Source organism: Gorilla gorilla, chromosome 2 (assembly GCF_029281585.2).
Source record: "Gorilla gorilla gorilla isolate KB3781 chromosome 2, NHGRI_mGorGor1-v2.1_pri, whole genome shotgun sequence".
Lineage (NCBI taxonomy): Eukaryota > Metazoa > Chordata > Mammalia > Primates > Hominidae > Gorilla > Gorilla gorilla.
The window spans coordinates 14,863,932-14,882,547 of record NC_086017.1 but is presented as its reverse complement, the minus strand read 5'-3'; the positions used below and the strand labels follow the sequence as shown (position 1 = coordinate 14,882,547).

General features: G+C 44.5%; 1 pseudogene; it reads left to right on the top strand.

The window, feature by feature from the left end:
* The first annotated feature begins 6,281 nt into the window (after positions 1-6,281).
* LOC101154152 (nucleolar transcription factor 1-like) lies at positions 6,282-16,695 on the top strand (annotated as a pseudogene).
* The last annotated feature ends 1,921 nt before the right edge of the window (positions 16,696-18,616 follow it).

The window sequence follows — 18,616 nt, the reverse complement described above, 5'->3', positions numbered from 1 at the left end:
GTACAGCTCACAGAAAGTTAATAATAAAGACATTACTGTTAGCAAGGAACTTTCATCTCTGTCACCCCCTTCCCCCTCATTTCCCATATATGACATAGAACTCCTGTTCCTATGAGGAAACTTCCTCTAAAGCAAAGTTCTCAACCCTGTTGGGGCACTGAGGTACATTTGGAAATATGTGGAGGCGATTTTGGTTGTTAAGTGACAGGCCCACCATTCAGGGATACTGAAGAGTTTACAATGCATACAACAGTCCAACCAAGACCTGTCCTGCCCACCATACTAAGAGCAACCATTAAACACCCCACTCGGCTGTCATTCCTGCCTCAGATCTTCTTTCCTCCCAGCCCCAGGAAAGGAGTGACTTCTCTAACTGGTGTCTTTGGGAGAAGGAATGAGCGGCGCAGCTCAGCCCCTACTGGGATGTGTTCTTTGGAATCTGGCAACCCAAAGAGAGGGTGAACTAGGGCCAGCTCTTTGCTGGATGGTCAGCTGCCCAGGTAGGCTCTGCCCTGTTGGGAAGACCTGAAGTCCATCTATACCAGACGCTGGTGGGAAAATCTATTAATGGCAGTGGAGTGTTACCAAGCTCTTTGGATCACAGTTCTGAAGTCATGTTTCCAGTCCCTTTTATCAGTGACAGAGATGACATTTTCATTTCCATTTGTTTGTCTCCCATATCTTATTTACCAATTGTTTTGAACTGGGAAGGGAATCAAGGAATGCTATTTAATTGGCTCCAACATGTAAAAAAAAGTTTGAGAGTAAAGAGAAAATATCACTGTATGTAAATGTTAGTGACTCTAGATTTTCCAGTGATTTTAAATTTTTAAAATATGTCATAACCGCTTAGATTTATGTTATTCATATGGATTTCAGGACACCAAAATTGTATTTTTATTTTTTTAATTATGCCTAGTTTAACTACAAAACAGACTTGAGGCTGCTTTTAAAGAATGCATACAATTTCATCAGATTTTCTTTCTTACTTAAAAATATAATGGAGTAGGAAAAATAAGGATCTAATAATAAGATAAAGCCAATAAAGTATTAGCACACTAAAATGCATGCTCTTCAGTCTTCCACATTTATTAAAAGTAGGTGGCGAGCTAAACACTAAACTTCCTGGTGGACAAAGGAAAATGGAAAACACAATTATTTTCAAGAGTAACTGGCCGGGCGCCGTGGCTCACGCCTGTAATCCCAGCACTTTGGGAGGCTGAGGCGGGCAGATCACCTGAGGTCAGGAGTTCGAGGCCAGCCCGGCCAACATGGTGAAACCCCGTCTCTACTAAAAATACAAAAATTAGCCAGGCTTGGTGGTGGGCGCCTGTAATGCCAGCTACGCAGGAGGCTGAGGCAGGAGAATCGCTGGAACCCAGGAGGCGGAGTTTGTAGTGAGCATGATCATGCCACTGCACTCCAGCCTGGGTGACAGAATGAGACTCTGTCTCAAAAAAAAAAAAAAAAAAAAGTAACTTTGCCCATTGAATATAAGATTAAAATATATTTTAACTAATTATACATCAGTGTACCAGTCCTCAGGAGAAAGTCAAGGGGTATTGGCTAATGTAATGTATATAGCTCCAAAAACATCCCTAAAGAAAATGTAACAGCGAGTTGGCTTCAGCTGTTTCTTATGGGTTCCTTCAATGCAAGCCATGAGGATCATGCCAAATCATAATTTAATAAAAGGGCTCCTTCAGGGACCAAAACAATCCAAGAAAATTGCCCTCTGACGGTCTGGCTTGATGCCCAAACTTACAAGATCTAGATTGTTTTGCCTTTTACACACATTTTTGCACAGCCACTATTATTTCCTGTATATGATAAATGTTTAGATTCTATTCTGCCAACACCCCATCATCCATACTAATAAGGTAATGCAGAGACATAAATCATTCCAAATATTGGGCTTTGAAACACTATTAACCAGCACTAGAAAGTCTTAATGCTTCTGGCTTTGGATTGCACTGCTTAAATTTTGTTTTCCAACAGAAGCAACTTACTTCCTCTATTATATTTTTCTTGGTAGTCTAAATCCCCAATGGGTCTGGAAGAATTTCCACTGGAATAAGGCAATTAGTCATTATAACTTTTATTTATATTTAGTAAAAAGAAGTTAAAAAAAGAAAAAAATGGAAAATAACAAATAAACAAAGCTTTCCCCTCGCTCAGTACCCGAATGACCATATAGCATGTGTGGTATAGGTGGTACTCAGAGAGAGTTCCACAATGCTTAAGGAATTGAAAATACAACCTTTTTGTTGTTGTTGTTGCTGCTGTTGTTCGTCTGCTGTGTCAGACACTTCTTGAGCACCTCTTCAAAATGTCCTTGGCCCACTAAGTGTAGGGAGTCAGCTCCAGCCACTGCTGTGGGACCAGTATCATGCTGGCACTAACATGGGCCTCACTGTACATCTCACTCTTCTGCTCTGGGACTTGGGAATCCCCTTTGAGTAAACCAGAAGAGCAGGAGTGTTTATGCTCTTGAAGCCATTCTTGACCAGTGGGACACAGGAGCTGATGGATAAATGCTTCTTTTTTGTCCTACAGACACATATTTCCGAAATGAACTCTGTGAGGCTCCCCAAAATATCCCAGTGAGATGCCCCTTAGCTAGGGTCATGGAGGGGCAACTTGGAAACAGGTTCTTGTACGGGTTTTCCCTCCTTCCCTGTTTCACTCCCCCGCCCTGCATTTTTATTCCTTGTGACCATATTCCCAAATGAACTATCTGCAGAGAAGACTTTACACTGGGCTGCACTCTGGGGGTAACCCAGCTAGATATCTGCTTTGGTCATACTTTACTGTGTTCCCATGTATGTGGATTTACAGATTCTATTCTTCAATTTTAATGAAATTAACTTTCATATAAAGCAAAATGAACCTCTGAAGATTCCCACAGCAGAGCTGCTGATTGAAGATAAACCAGGAATATAAGCACAAGATGACAACAAGAAAATCACAAAGCTGATTCTTCTCTTACTCAAAGGATGAATTCCACATGAGCTACAGAGAAGAAGAAATAACTTTTGTAGCCTTAACAATAAATTAAAATAAGTTTTAAATATTTTTATCTTTATTTTATTCTTTTAAAATTCCATTTAAAAAAATAAATTCCAGGTCAGGCGTGGTGGCTCAAGCATATAATCCCAGTGCTTTGGGAGGCTGAGGTGGGAGGATCACTTGAGCCCAAGAGTTTGAGACCAGCCTGGGCAATGTGGCGAAGTCCTATCTCTGCAAAAAATACAAAAATTAGCCAGGCTTGGCAGCTCGTGCCTATAGCCCCAGCTACTCGGGAGGCTGAGGTGGGGAAATCACCTGAACCCAGGAGTTGAAGGCTGCAGGGAGCTGTGATCATGCCATTGCACTCTGGCATGGGCAACAGGAAACCTATCTCAAAAAACAAACAAACAAAAAGCAAAGACAATAAATTCCATATATTCTTAAAGTTCACAATGAGTGGAGTAGTCCATATATAATTTCTAGATAAGTGAATATGCATATATGAGGAGCATGCACTCAACATTTTTTACTGATTGGAGATCACTGGTCCAAATAAATTCAAGGCTGATCCGAGTGCAATGGTGTTTACAACTAATCGATCACAACCAGTTACAGATATCTTTGTTCCTTCTCCATTCCCATTGCTCTGCTTGACTAGCCTTAAAACATATATAAAAAGTAAATAAAAATTTTTAAAAAATTTTTTAATTCAAATGATCTTACCTTTCCAGTTTCCTTATCAGCTTTGATTGGGTATAATAGGAGGTGAGCAAAACTGAGTCATTCATAAAAGTTTCCCTCAATAATCCACACTGATAAACAGAGCAGAGTCATTGATAGACAAATAATTTCTTTTATTTTGCATATCTTTAAAAAAATGTTTTTTGTAGACACAGTGAGCTGTGATCACACCACAGCACTCCAGCTTGGGTAACAGAGTGAGACTCTGTCTCAAAAAAACCTCAAAAATAAATAATAAATAAATAGAAAAATATTTATCAGTGTACCACTAACATTGCCTTTAGTAAACACAAGGTAAAATCATAAAGCTTTTGGAGGCAAATATGGAAGAATATCTTCAGGACTCAAGAGTAAGCAAGGGTTTCTAAGGTTCAGAAGGCAAAATCACAAAAGAAACATTTGATAAATTGAAATTTCTTTAAACTAAAAACTTCTGCTCATCAAAAGCCAATTAAGAAAATGCACAGGTGGCCGGGTGCGGTGGCTCTCGCCTGTAATCCCAGCACTTTGGGAGGCCGAGGCAAGTGGATCGCTTGAGGCCAGGAGTTCAAGACCAGCCTAGCCAACATGGCGAAATCCTGTCTCTACAAAAAATACAAGAGTTAGCCAGGTGTGGTGGCACATGCCTGTGGTCCCAGCTACTGGTGAGGCTGAGGCGCAAGAATCGCTTGAACTTAGGAGGTGGAGGTTGCAGTGAGCCAAGATTGAGCCATTGTACTCCAGCCTGGGCAACAGCCAGCCTGGGCAACAGAGAGACTCTGTCACAAAAAAAAAAAAAAAAAAAAAAAGAAAGAAAGAAAAGAAAAGAAAAGAAAATTCAGAGGCAAGCTACAGACTGGGAGAAAATATTTGCAAAACATACCCGTGACTAAGGACTTACATCTAGGATATATAAGTAATTCAATAATAAAAAGACAACTAATCCAATTTTTAAAGGGCAGAAGTAACATCTCATAAAAGATATAAAAATAGACAATAGATCAGGCCTGGTGGCTCATGCCTGTAATCCCAGCACTATGGGAGGCCAATGTGGGTGGGTCACTTGAGGTCAGGAGTTCAAGACCAGCCTGGCCAAGATGGTGAAACCCCATCTCTTCTAAAAATACAAAAAAAAAAAAAAAAAGAAGAAAAGAAAAAAAATAGCCAGGCATGGTGGTAGGTGCCTGTAGTCCCAGCTACTCAAGAGACTAAGTCAGGAGAATTGCTTGAACCCAGAGGTGGAGGTTGCAGTAAGATGAGATGGCGCCACCGCAAGTCAGCCTGGGTGACAGAGGGAGACTCTGTCTCAAAAAAAAAAAAAAAAAAAGGCAATAAACACATAAAAACATTGAGTGATTTATTCATTCATTCTACAAACATTCACTGAGTATTATACACCAGGAGCTGGGAGCAGTTTTCGTGTGGGAAGGGGAGGGTACATGCTGTTGAGCTGGACTTCAGGAACTGGGGTAAGAGTTAGGAAAAAGAGGAGGGGCACACCCTCATACCCACAGATCCATTAAGTCTAATAGGGTCTTGGCTGGGTCTCTCTGAGAGTGCGGACCTGTGTCCCTCCCTCCCCTTTGGGAGGTGGCAAGGGATAGAAAGCCCCTCATCTCTCAGCCTGCCTGAGCAGGGACTGGTATGTCTTCTAAAGGCAAAGTGACTTTGACCCTGGGTTGCCGCCAGCACAACCAAGGAGGTGGTTGGACAGCTGGAGGATGAACAGAGAAGCCCATCCCCCACTGACCTGGAAATGGCCGCCTTCAAAGGCCAAGACCACCGGTCCCAGGAAGACATGCTGACTTTGCTGGAATGCATGAAGAATAACCTTCCAACCAATAGCAGTTACAAGTTCAAAACCACCTAATCACATATGGGGACAAAGTAGCATTTAAAGATTTCTGGAGACACGACAAGTTCAATGGGTAGAGATTTCTTTTTTCTTCTTCTCCTTCTCCTTCTTCTTCTTTTTGGCTTTGTTTCGTTTTCTAGACAGGATCTCATTCTATCACCCAGGCTGGAGGGGACTGGTATGATCATAGCTTACTGCAGCCTCAAACTCCTGGGCTCATGCAATTTTCCTGCCTCAGTTTCTTGAGTAGCTAGGCCCACAGGTGTGAGTCATCACACTGGGCTAATTAAAAAAAATTTTTTTTTGTAGAGTTGGGGTCAGAAATGGGTGTTGGCCAGGCTAGTCTCAAACTCCCAGCCTTAAGCAATCCTCCCACCTTGGCCTTCCAAAGTACTGGGATTACAGGCATGAACCACTGTGCCTGGCCTAAATGGGTGAAAATTTCTGACAAGGTGAGAAAGTTGTGCACTTTGACAGAATTGATCCTCAATGCCAGAAACATGTTAAAAATCCTTAAAAAGGTTAAACACAAAAAACTCAGACAACACCCAGACTTCCCAAAGAAGTCCCTGATCCCTTATTTCCACTTCTCATGGAGAAGCAGGCCAAGTGTGCCAAACTCCACCCTGAGATAAGTAACCTGGACTTCACAAAGATTCTGTCCAAGAAATAAAAGGAGCTTCCTGAGAAGATGAAAATGAAATATATTCAGGACTTTCCAAGGGAGAAACAGAGTTTGAGTGAAACCTGGCTCATTTCAGGAAGGATCATCCCAACTTAATCAAGAATGCCAAGAAGCCAGACATCCCCAAGAAGCTCAACTCCCCCACCCAGCAGCTGTGGTACACCCATCGGAAGAAGGACTTTAGTGTATATGTGTGTTTTGGGGGTTTTGTTTTGAGACGAGGTCTCATTCTGTCACCCAGGCTGGAGTGTGGTGGTGCAATCACGGCTCACTGGAGCCTCAACCTCCTGGGCTCAAGCGGTCCTCCCACCTCAGCCTCCCAAGTAGCCGGGACTACAGGCACGCACCACCACACCCAGCTAATTTTTAAACATTTTGTGTAGAGACAGGATTTCACTATGTTGCTCAGGCTGGTCTTGAATCCTGGGCTCAAGCGATCCACCCACCTTGGCCCCCCAAAGTGCTGAGCTTACAGGCATGATCCACTGTGCCCGGCCAAGAAGGTGTATTTTAAAGTGTGGCCAGATGCCCCTACAAAGGAGGTGAAGAACTTTCCGGGGAAGTAGTGGTCTCAGCTCTCAGACAAAAAAAAAAAAAAAGGGCTGAAATGGATTCTTGAGGCTCCAGGAGCAGTGGAAGTAGTACAAGGAGATCATGCAGACCTATATCCAGGAGCGCCCTGAGCCGAACATCACTGAGGAGGGCCCCACCAAGTCCACCCTTGCCAAGGCAGAACACCAGCTCAAGGACAAATTTGATGGGCAACCCACCAAGCCACCTAGGAACAGCTACTCACTGTACTGCGCAGAGCTCATGGCCAACAAGAAGGATGTTCCCAGCGCGGAGCGCATGATATGCCGTGCGGCCAGCAGTGGAAGCTGCTCTCCCGGAAGGAGAAGGACGCCTATGTGCCACCAGAAAACAAAAGATTATGAGGCGGAACTGCTGCGTTTTTCTCAGGAGACTGCCCCAGGAGGAGCAGCAGCAGGTCCTGTGGGAGGAGAGGGTGCTGAACATCAACAAGAAGCAAGCCACCTGCCCGGCCTCCAAGAAGCCTGTGGGGAAAAGAAAGATCAGATTGTTACTGTGTCTGTGTAGAAAGTAGACATAGGAGACTCCATTTTGTTCTGTACTAAGAAAAATTCTTCTGCCTTGAGATGCTGTTAATCTGTAACCCTACCCCCAACCCTGTGCTCCCTGAAACATGTGCTGTGTCAAGTCAGGGTTAAATGGATTAAGGGCTGTGCAGGGTGTGCTGTGTTAAACAAATGCTTGAAGGCATCATGCTTGTTAAGAGTCATCACCACTCCCTAATCTCAAGTACCCAGACACACAAAACACTGCGGAAGGCTGCAGGGACCTCTGTCTAGGAAAGCCAGGTATTGTCCAAGGTTTCTCCCCATGTGAGAGTCTGAAATATGGCCTTGTGGGAGGGGAAAGACCTGACCTTCCCCCAGCCCAACACCGGTAAAGGGTCTGTGCTGAGGAGGATTAGTAAAAGAGGAAGGAACGCCTCTTTGCAGTTGAGATAAGAGGAAGGCTTCTGTCTCCTGCTCGTCCTGGGCAATGGAATGTCTCGGTGTAAAGCCGATTGTATATTCTATCTACTGAGATAGGGCTGGAGGTGGGACATGCTGGCAGCAATACTGCTCCTTAAGGCATTGAGATGTTTATGTATATGCACATCAAAAGCACAGCACTTTTTTCTTTACCTTGTTTATGATGCAGAGACATTTGTTCACGTGTTTACCTTCTGACCTTCTCTCCACTATTATCCTATTATCCTGCCACGCCCGATAATGATCAATAAATACTAAGGGAACTCACAGGCCAGTTCCAGCATGGATCCTCCGTATGCTGAACGCCGGTCCCCTGGGCCCCCTTTTTCTTTCTCTATACTTTGCGTCTCTTTCTTTTCCAAGTCTCTCATTCCACCTAACGAGAAACACCCACAGGTGTGGAGGGGCAACCCACCCCTTCAGAAGCCAGCCCAGGAAGAGGGTAAGGAAGCCTCTGAGAAGCCCACGTGGCTTCTCGGTGGATGGAAATTGGCAGCCATCTCCTGGACTCAGAAGAAGCACTATAAAAGCTGGCCAATGAGCAGCAAAAGCTTATAAGGTGCACCTGGACCCCTGGGTTAAGGATCTCTGTCCCCCAGTGGGCCATGCTCATCTGCCCCCAGGAAAAGGGGCAGCAGCTGCAGGAGGAGCAGCCTGGGTTCTTGGAGAGTGAGCTGGCCTGCATGCTGGCCCGAAGGTGGAGTGACTTGTCTGAGAAGGCCAAGTACAAGACACGAGAGCAAGCCAGGCAGGGAGTGCCAGGAACTCAGCAAGCCGCCCAAGTCACCAAGAGAGTAGAGATCTGGCAACAGAGCATCATCAGCAACTACCTGGCCTGCTTCAAGAACGACCGGGTGAAGGCCTCGAAAGCCATGGAGGTGACCTGGAATCCCAAGGAGGAGAACCTGATGTGAATTGAGAAGGCAGCCAAAGACCGAAAGTGATGAGAGAGAGCTGAGTGCGATGTGGGCACTTCCAGCTGCTACAGAGTCTTCCAAGATGATGAAATTCCAGGGAGGAAGCAAGAAGCCTTGTGAACCGGTATCAGAAATTCTTCCAGGAACTGTTGTGCAATGGGGAGCTGAAACACCTGCCACAGACGGAGCGCATGGTGGATGGAAATTGGCAGCCATCTCCTGGAGTCAGAAAGAGCACTACAAAAAGCTGGCCAATGATCAGCGAAAGTATACAAGGTGCACCTGGACACCTGGGTTAACGGTCTCTGTCCCCAGGACCGCAGAGCCTAGAAAGAATATATCTCTGATAAATGTAAGAGCATGACTAAGCTGCGGACTCGAACTCCTCTGAGTCCAGACAAACAATCCTGCAGTCCAAGTCAGAATCCTAGGAAGATGATAAAGAGAACGAGGGCCATGAGGACAAGGATGGAGAAGAAGTGTGAAACCTGGCCCATTTCAGGAAGGATCATTCCAACTTAATCAAGAATGTCAAGAAGTCAGACATTCCCAAAAAGCCCACCCCTCACCCCAACCAGCAGCTGTGGTACACTCATGAGAAGGTGTTTTGTGTACATGTGTTTTTGATTTTGTTTTTGTTTTGAGACAGGGTTTCTCTCTGTCACCCAGGCTGGAGTGCAGTGGTGCAATCATGGCTCGCTGCAGCCTCAACTCCCAGGCTCAAGTGATCCTTCCACCTCAGCCTCCCAAGTAGCTGGGACTACAGGCACATGCCACCATGCCTGGCTATGAGAATGGGGATTCCTCTGAGGATGGCAGGAACACCTCTGAGTCCAGCAGCAAGGAAGGGGATGAGAATGAGGAGTATGATGAGGATGAAGATGAGTCCATGGGCAGCAGCTCCAGCTCCTCCTCTTCAGGGGACTCCTCAGGCCCTGGGAATCCAGCTGAGGCTCAGCCCCACCCTGGGGCAGCCAGGGAGAGCCCAGGAGCTCCCCTCCCCAGCTGGCCACCTTTGTTTCTCCCCCATGTCTATTCCTTTCCCTCTGGCCTCCCCCACTTTCTTTCTTCCTTCCTTTTTTAAACAAAATGGGGATGGAGGCTGGAGGAGTCCAGGCCAGCACTCTGCAACCTCAGAGACATTAGCCCCAGGGGGTCCTCCAGGGAGTGCAACCATCAGACTGAGCCAGCCCCAGACCAGCTGGGCCCACCCCACCCACTTCTGCACTTGCGGTTCCAGCACGGACAATGGATGGGGGAGTGGGGATGGGGGTGGGGCTGTCACAAAGAGTTCAGTGAGCCCTTGCACACATGCAGCCCAATGCAAGATGGGGTGGAAGCTTGGGGAGGACCCCTTTCTTCCCCAAGGGGCCTGCCACTGAGACCCCTGAATTATAACTGGAAGCAAGGAACATGTGGGGAGAGGAGGGAGGTGTCTTTGAGAAAATAGGCACTGTCCTGATGACCCTCTCAGCTACTCCCTCCAGAACCACTCATGGGGGAGGGGGCAGAAGTTTTTTTTATATAGGTGTACGTATATATTTTGTAAGCTCTGAGTTGTCAATGAGACATTTTCTACCAAGTATATATATATATATATATATACACACACACACACACACACACACGTACACATACACACACGTATATATACACATACATATACATATATATGTGTGTGTATATATATGTGTGTGTATATATATATATGTGTGTGTATATATATATATATGTATATATATATATATATGTGTATATATATATATATATATATATATATATATACCAGGTGAATAAGGCAACAACTGTGCTCCTAAGGGCCTCATTGTTTGGTGGGGGAGTCAATTAAACAGACTCCTAAAGCACAGTGATGAGCGCTATTGTAGAGATAAACTGCTATATAGCTTTTCGTCTGCACATACATGCACATACATCTCTACTCACATATGAATGTACACATACTATTTTTTTCTTTTTTAAATTTTTATTTATTTATTTATTTTTGAGACACAGTCTCACTCTGTTGCCCAGGCTGGAGTGCAGTGGCGCAGTGTCGGCTTTCTGCAACCTCCACCTCCTGGGTTCAAGTGATTCTCCTGCCCCAGCCTCCTGAGTAGCTGGGATTACAGGTGCACATCACCATGCCTGGCTAATTTTTGTATTTTTAGTAGAGACGGGGTTTCACCATGTTGGTCAGGCTGGTCTTGAAATCCTGACCTCATGATCTGCCTGCCTTGGCCTCTCAAAGTGCTGGGACTACAGGTGTGAGCCACCATGCCCAGTCTTATTTTATTTTATTTCTGAGACAGGGTCTCGCTCTGTCACCCAGGTTGGAGTTCAGTGGCACAATCACGGCTCACTGCAACTTTGCCTTCTTAGGCTCAAGCAATCCTCCCACTACAGCTTCTCAAGTACTTGGAACCACAGTCACGTGCCACCACGTCAAGCTAATTTTTGTATTTTTGGGTAGAAATAGGGTTAGTTTCACCATGTTGCCAAGAGGCTGGTCTCAAACTCCTGATCTCAAGCAATGCGCCCGTGTTGGCCTCCCAAAGTGTTGGGATTATAGGCATGAGCCACCGTGCCTGGCCTCTTGGCACTATTTTGACTGGGATGGAACTCAGGGGAAAATTCTTTGGTGCTAGAATGTTCTAAATATCTTCATTTGGATGATTACATTATACTTGATATTTATGTTTATGGTATTAAATTAGACCTCAATAAACATTTTTAAAAGATAAATTACACATGCTTCTGCTCTCATGAATATTATAAAGTCATTAAAAGTACAGCATGTTAAAATTAACTACAATAGAAGGCAAAATATGTTCAAAGTGATAGACTTAAGGGAAAGTATGGCTAAGGAGATCTTGGAGGTGAAATCAGCTCCTCATCTGCAACTTAATGTGAACTTAGGCCATTGTTGTTTCTGTAAGCCTCATATCCCTGCTCTATAAAATGTGAGTCGTGGTGCTTGCCAGCCAGGATTGTAGTGAGGATTAAATGGAATCCCTTATGGAAGGCACTTAGCGTAGTGCTTGGCACACAGCAGAGTTGAGCAAGTTTCAGCTCGTATTATAATTATTCCTAAAAACCCTGACTCCATGGTGAGTATAAATCCTCACAGCCACAGTACTCCACAAGCCTCAAGTGAGCCTTTCTTCTTTTTATTTTTAATTTTAATTTTTTTTTTTTTGAGACAGGGCCTTCTATGTTGCCCATGCTGGTCTCCAACTCCTGGGCTCAAGGGATCCTCCCGCCTCAGCTTCCCAAAGTGCAGGGGTTACAGGCATGAGCCATGGCACCCTGCCATAAGTGAGTCTTTCTTTATTTTTTCCGTAGGTCAACTTAATCTCTGAGCTCTTGTTCTGCTGTGTGGCAGAAAATAATATTTTTTCTTTTTGAGTTGGGGTCTCTCTGTTGCCCAGGCTGGAGTGCAGTGGCACAATCTCGGCTCACTGCAACCTCCACCTCCCTGCAACCTCCTTCTCCCTGAGGCAGAAGAAACAATTCTTCTGCCTCAGTCTCCCAAGTAGCTGGGATTATAGGCACCCACCACCGTGACGGGCTAATTTTTGTATTTTTAGTAGAGATGGGTTTCACCATGTTGACCAGGCTGGTCTTGAACTCCTAACCTCAAGTGATCCACCCGCCTTGGCCTTCCAGTGAGCCACTGCACCTGGCAGAAAATAAAATTTTGTTCTAGATTTTCTCAATCATTTCAGGCTTAAGCTCAATCACTTCATTGTTTCTGCTCCCCAGAGGTGGTTTAGGTTGTGCTGTGGAACTGGGGAAGTGGCTGGTCCTTGCTGACAACTGACGTGCTGTCACTCATTCCATAGAATCCTGTCCTGAAAGGATCTCAGCAATGTCACCCCTTCAAGTGGGCACTTACCAAGAGCAATGGGGCGCCCCAGGCTCCCCCCCATCTTTTGGATGCATGATCACACCGAAAGATGTAGGCATGTTTAAGCTTGGCAGAAGCTAAATGCTCTCTTCATTTAAAATAGACAGTAGACATTGTAAAATAATCTTAAGGAAATGCTAGATCCTGCAAAACAGCTATCTGAGTGTTCACCCATGGGAGACACTTCAGTGATCTAAATCCTAAATTGCTGATTTACCACCTGCTTCTCACCACTAATCTCTCGCTGGTTGCCCAGTGATTCCATCCTCCAAAACCAGTTACCAAGAAGGTGATGCATAAACATTTTAGTAAATTGAAAGCTGGATTAGCACATCACTAAACACTTTCTTTTTCTGCATAAGAGAATCAAAAAAGTGAGTGGTGCAAGATGAATGTGGGAGGTAAGGAGAAAGGATGATAATGATAACAGCAATAAAAGTTAAATTCATAATATACTAGGCACTGTACTAAGAAGTTTTCATTCATTAGCTCATTTAATCCTCACAATGACCAAATAAGGTAGTACAATAATAATCTCCACTTTATAGATGAAAGTATAGAGGTTTTTTTTTTTTTTTTTTTTTGAAACGGAGTCTCACTCTGTCACCCAGGCTGGAGTGCAGTGGTGTGATCTCAGCTCACTGCAACCTCCACCTCCTGGGCTCAAGCGATTCTCCTGCCTCAGCCTCCCAAGTATCTGGGATTACAGGCGTGTGCCAGCAAGCCCAGCTAATGTTTTTGTATTTTCAGTAGAGACGGGGTTTCACCGTGTTGGCCAGGCTGGTCTCGAACTCTTGACCTCAGGTCATCCACCCACCTCGGCCTCCCCAAGTGCTGGGATTATAGGCGTGAGCCACCATGCCCGGCAAGTATAGAGGATTTTACGTGAGCATGAAACACACTCTGCTCCTGTTTAAGCTACCTTTATTTCGGGTCTCTGTATCTCACAGCCAAATCTAATCTGACACAGTAATATGATATCTTGTTTTTACTAGCTAGACCCATTTTCTTCTGTATCTTGTCTTGCTTTTGTTAGCTAGATTCATGTCTTCTCCTTTATTGTCATGATGCCATTGTTGCTCAGTATGCGTCCAACAGGTGTACATCAATCATGGAAAAGGCACAATCAGTTGGGATTTTTAAAAAACTAACCTTAAAAAAAAAAAGACTTTTTTAGAGCATTTTGAGGTGCACAGCAAAATTGAGTGGAAAGTACAGAGAGTTCCCATATACCTCTTGCCCCTCTGCGCATGGCCTCCACCACCATCAAGCAGAGTGGTACCTTTGCTACAATCAATGAACCATCATTAATACATAATTTTCAATCAAAGTCCATAGTTTATATTAGGGGAAACTCTTCATGTTATACACTCTATGGGTTTTGGCAAATATATCATGCCATGTATCCACCAATATAATGTCATACAGAATCATTTCACTGCCCTAAAACCCCTGTGCTCCACCTATTCATTCCTCCCTTCCCTCAAACCCCTGGCAACTACTGATCATTTTACTGTCTCTATTGTTTTGCCTTTTCTAGAATGCCGTATAGTTAGTATCATCAGCTAGGACTTTTTTTTTTTTTTTTTTTTTTTTTTTTTTTTTTTTTTTTTGAGACAGAATCTCGCTCTGTTACTCAGGCTGGAGTGCGGTGGTGCAAACTTGGCTCACTGCAACCTCCGCCTCCCAGGTTCAAGCGATTCTCCTGCCTCAGCCTTCCAAGTAGCTGGGATTACAGGCATGTGCCACCATGTCCAGCTAATTTTTGTATTTTTAGTAGAGACAGGATTTTGCCATGTTGCGCAGGCTGGTCTCCAACTCCTGACCTCAAGTAATTGGCCTGCCTCAGCCTCCCAAAGTGCTGGGAGTACAGGCAAGAGCCACCTCGCCTGGCCTTCAGCTAAGCGTTTTAAAGAGACTTTAATAAGTAACTATTTACAGAAGTGTGGGCAGTCCTAAAGGAAGCAACCAGGGATGCCTGGGCACTCAGGGACTAGTAAGTAGAGAAGCCATCACTACCCCCAGGCCCCCAGGCCAGAAGATGTAACCAGAATCTGGTTAAGAGTTAGTTCTATGCAGAGGATCCATCCCATGGAGGCTAAAGTCACAGAGGGTTGCAGCCACTGCCCAATCCAGGCCAAGTCATGGCAGATGCAGGAGGAAGAAATAATCTGACCCATCTCTTTCCAAGCTTCAACCTCCTGCTGGTGCCTACCATTGGCCAACCAGAAACCAGTCCCTACAGATCAGCCTCCCAGGGTGCACAGCAAGCTGGAGTGCAACTTCCCAGGCTCAAGCAATCTTCCCACCTCAGCCTCCCAAATAGCTGGGGCAATAGGCCTGTGCCACCATACCTGGGTAAGTATTTTATTTTTATTTTTGTAGAAATGAAGACTCACTACAAAAATAGCAGTCATTGCCCAGGCTGTCTTGAACTTCTGGGCTCAAGCAATCCTCCCACCTCAGCTTCTCAAAGTGCTGGATTACAGTCATGAGCCACCACGCCCGGCCAGCACTAAAAATTTGGTTCACGTTATGAACCCAACTATTTGGCAAAGGAAGAAGTATGTTTCTATTAAAAAAAATGTGGCCTCCATTTTTAATCAGTTACTAGTATGAAGACACTTTGCAGTAAATGTACATTTCAGTGTTTACATTGAAAGCACAAGCCAGTTAGCCTGTTCCCCTGCTCTGTTGGGTGTTTGTTTGTTTGTTTGTTTTGAGACAGAGTCTTGCTCTGTCCCCCAGGCTGGAGTGCAGTGGCGCAATCTTGGCTCACTGCAACCTCCACCTCCCCAGGTTCAAGTGATTCTCCTGTCTCAGCCCCCTAAGTAGCTGGGATTACAAGCACCCGCCACCACGCCCAGCTAATTCTTGTATTTTCAGTAGAGACAGGGTTTCACCATGTTGGTCAGCTGGTCTCAAACTCCTGACTTCATGATCCTCCCTCCTCAGCCTCCCAAAGTGCTGGGATTACAGGTATAAGCCACCGCGTCTGTCCTCTCATGCTCTGTTTATCAAGAGTTAAGTGTGTCTCTGTGTGAAGATATACTGCAAGCCTCTATGACTTTTCTGCTGGTTCTCATATTTAGAAGAAGAACCAAAATTAGCAAAAAGGAGCAGCCAACTACCATGTAACAAAGAGATTTTGTTTGTTTTGCATTTGGGAAACAGACCAGAAGTGACAGTGAGGCAGTAGGGATGGGGGAATTGTCTGTCTCAGAATATGCCTGTCAAACGGCAAGATCTCAGACTCTTAGAGATGAAAAACACCTTTAAAGAAACACACACACATGCTCAAGTCCTATGTTTCTCAAGCCCTTTTAGCTTGAAACACCTTGTTTGCACACTTACAAACACATTTTGTTTTTTTTTAAGAGACAGTGTCTCTCCCTCTGTCACCTACCCAGGCCAGGGTGCAGTGGCACCATCATAGCTCATAGCAGCATCAAACTCCTGGGCTCAAGAGATCCTCCCACCTCAGCCTCTACAGGTAGGTGTGTGCCACCACACCCAGATAATTTTTTTTTTAATTTTTATAGAGACAGGGTCATGATTTATTGCCTAGGCTGGTCTTGAACTCCTGGCTTCAAGCGGTCCTCCCACCTTGTCCTCCCAAAGTGCTGGGGTTACAGGCATGAACCACCATGCCCAGTCTAGAAGAATGTTAATAGTTCACATTTATTAAGTACATGACTATGTGCCTGGTATTGTGCTTCGTACTTTACCTGGATTATCGCATTTCATCTGGACCACAATTTTACAAGAGAGCTGTTCTTATTTCTTCCATTTTACAGAGGAAAATACAAGAGGTCAGAGAGATGGCCCAAGGTCATATTGCCAGTGACTGTGGGAGATACGATTTGAACTCAGGCTTCCTGACCCCTCAACCTGTGTCTCCACTTTCAGATAAAAGCCAAATTGCTTTGTTAAAGCAGAGGGTAGATCCCCAGAATCCTGATCACTCTCTCCTTGACCATGTCCTTGTTCGTGGCCACCAGGGGCACAGTCTGAAAACCCATTCAGTCCAACACTTCATTTGATAACTTAATTGATTAAACTGATTAATTCAATAAATAGAAGAACAATCACTCAGTTCTCAAACACTACCCATCTCTTATTTTTCTCTTTTCCTTGATAAAATTAGACACCGTTTTTCATAGCTATCATCAATACACACATGTAATTTCATCTTGGGCTCTTTTTAACATAAATCTCTATTTTCTGTAAACATTTCGTGTATAATCCCAGACATAAAACTTACCGATTTTAACAACTGCTTATTATGTTAATGGAGCACTTGATGAGAATTTCCTAACCTGTATTCCATGAAAGCCTACCTCCAGGTGATATGAATAAGTATCTGCAATAAAAAGAGGTTTTATACATTTTTACATTTATATTATACATTATATATATATATTTACGATAAGTTTGGGGAACAATACACATACTCTTCTCACAGTTACTCCCTTTCAATACCCCCAGCAACATGCACATTAGAATATTAGAAACACTGAGAAGTCACACAAGAAAGCAACTGGCATAAACAGGCTTAGCAAACTGATCTGATGGTGAAATCTTTTTGGAGACACCCTTACTGAGCAGATTTACTGCCCAATAGACTCCAGTTGATAGCATGACACCCTACGCCAGGTTTGCTGGATTCTTTCTACATGCATGCAAGTGCCCTTACTTTACAGATGAGGAAGCTAACACTCAAGTCACCCAGCCAGCTGGCAGCACTGGTTAGGACCATAACTCAGGTCTCCTAACTTTTGCAGAGATCCATGTGACAACATTGTCTGGGCTCTTGCAGGTTGACACATGCTCTGATATTTCACAATTTCTGAAGAGCAAGTGAGCACAATGCCCAGCTCATGATGGATGGCTCAGGTCACATGGTAACTTGGCAGCTTGGGATAAAGCATTCAGTCTCCCCTTAGGTCCTGTAGAAAACCCAAAAAGGCTTCTCAAGAGGTGAATATGTAGCGCTCTGCAGAGGAGGACACAGCTTTGCTCCCAAATCCTGAGGTTCTATGCTGATCCACCCCTACCAGCAGCTCCAAACAGCATCTCTCATCCACAGATACTTCAAGCTGCATCCTATCTTTTGGGTTGTAGGGCTCAAGCAGGGAGCAGCTTTCACAGCAACCTGATCCTGTTGTGACCTTCTCATATTCTATGCCCTTCATTAAAAAAGGCCACTGTCAGTGGGTTAGGAATGAAGATCTAGGCTCAGGGAAGGAGCCACAACCAACGTGCAATGGGGCGGGGAAGAAGGCAGGTGTAAATATCAGTTATGACCGTGTGACTAATTGCAGAAACTAGGTCTGTTATAGTTATGGGCATTTCTTCCCGATTTTGTCATGGAGGCCGATGCAGAAGGATCACTTGAGCCTGGGAAATCAAAGCTCAGTGAGCTATGATCTCGCCACTGTGCTCTAGCCTGGGTGACAGAGTGCCTGGGGTGCTCTCTGGGTGCTCACCCAGAGTGCCTGGGTGACAGAGCCTGGGGGTTACCACCCCCAACCCACCTCTCATTTAAAAAAATGTGCTAATACGATTTAACCTTGTATTTCAGTATTTAAGTCACGATTTAACCTTGTATTTCAGCATAACCTTGTATTTCAGTATTTAAGTCACAGGATATCAAAAGGGCAGTGTAGCTCAACTAGAAAAGGAATGAACATCACCCAAAAATGGTTAAGGAGGTTTGGGGTCCCTTACGGAGGAGAAAGTTAACATGTTTACAGATGCGTGAGAGGTCATCACATTATGTTTTGATCCATAGTATTTCCCATTGTTAAGGTGCCAGCTGTCAAACGAATACTGAGCATAAAATGGGAAAGAGATTCAGGGGAGTCTGGTGCAGCCAGTCTGCCTATGAATTCAGAAATAATACTGTATTTGTCCATGCACAAAGTTCAGCATCCTTTTAAAGCAAGTGTGCCAACAAGGGTG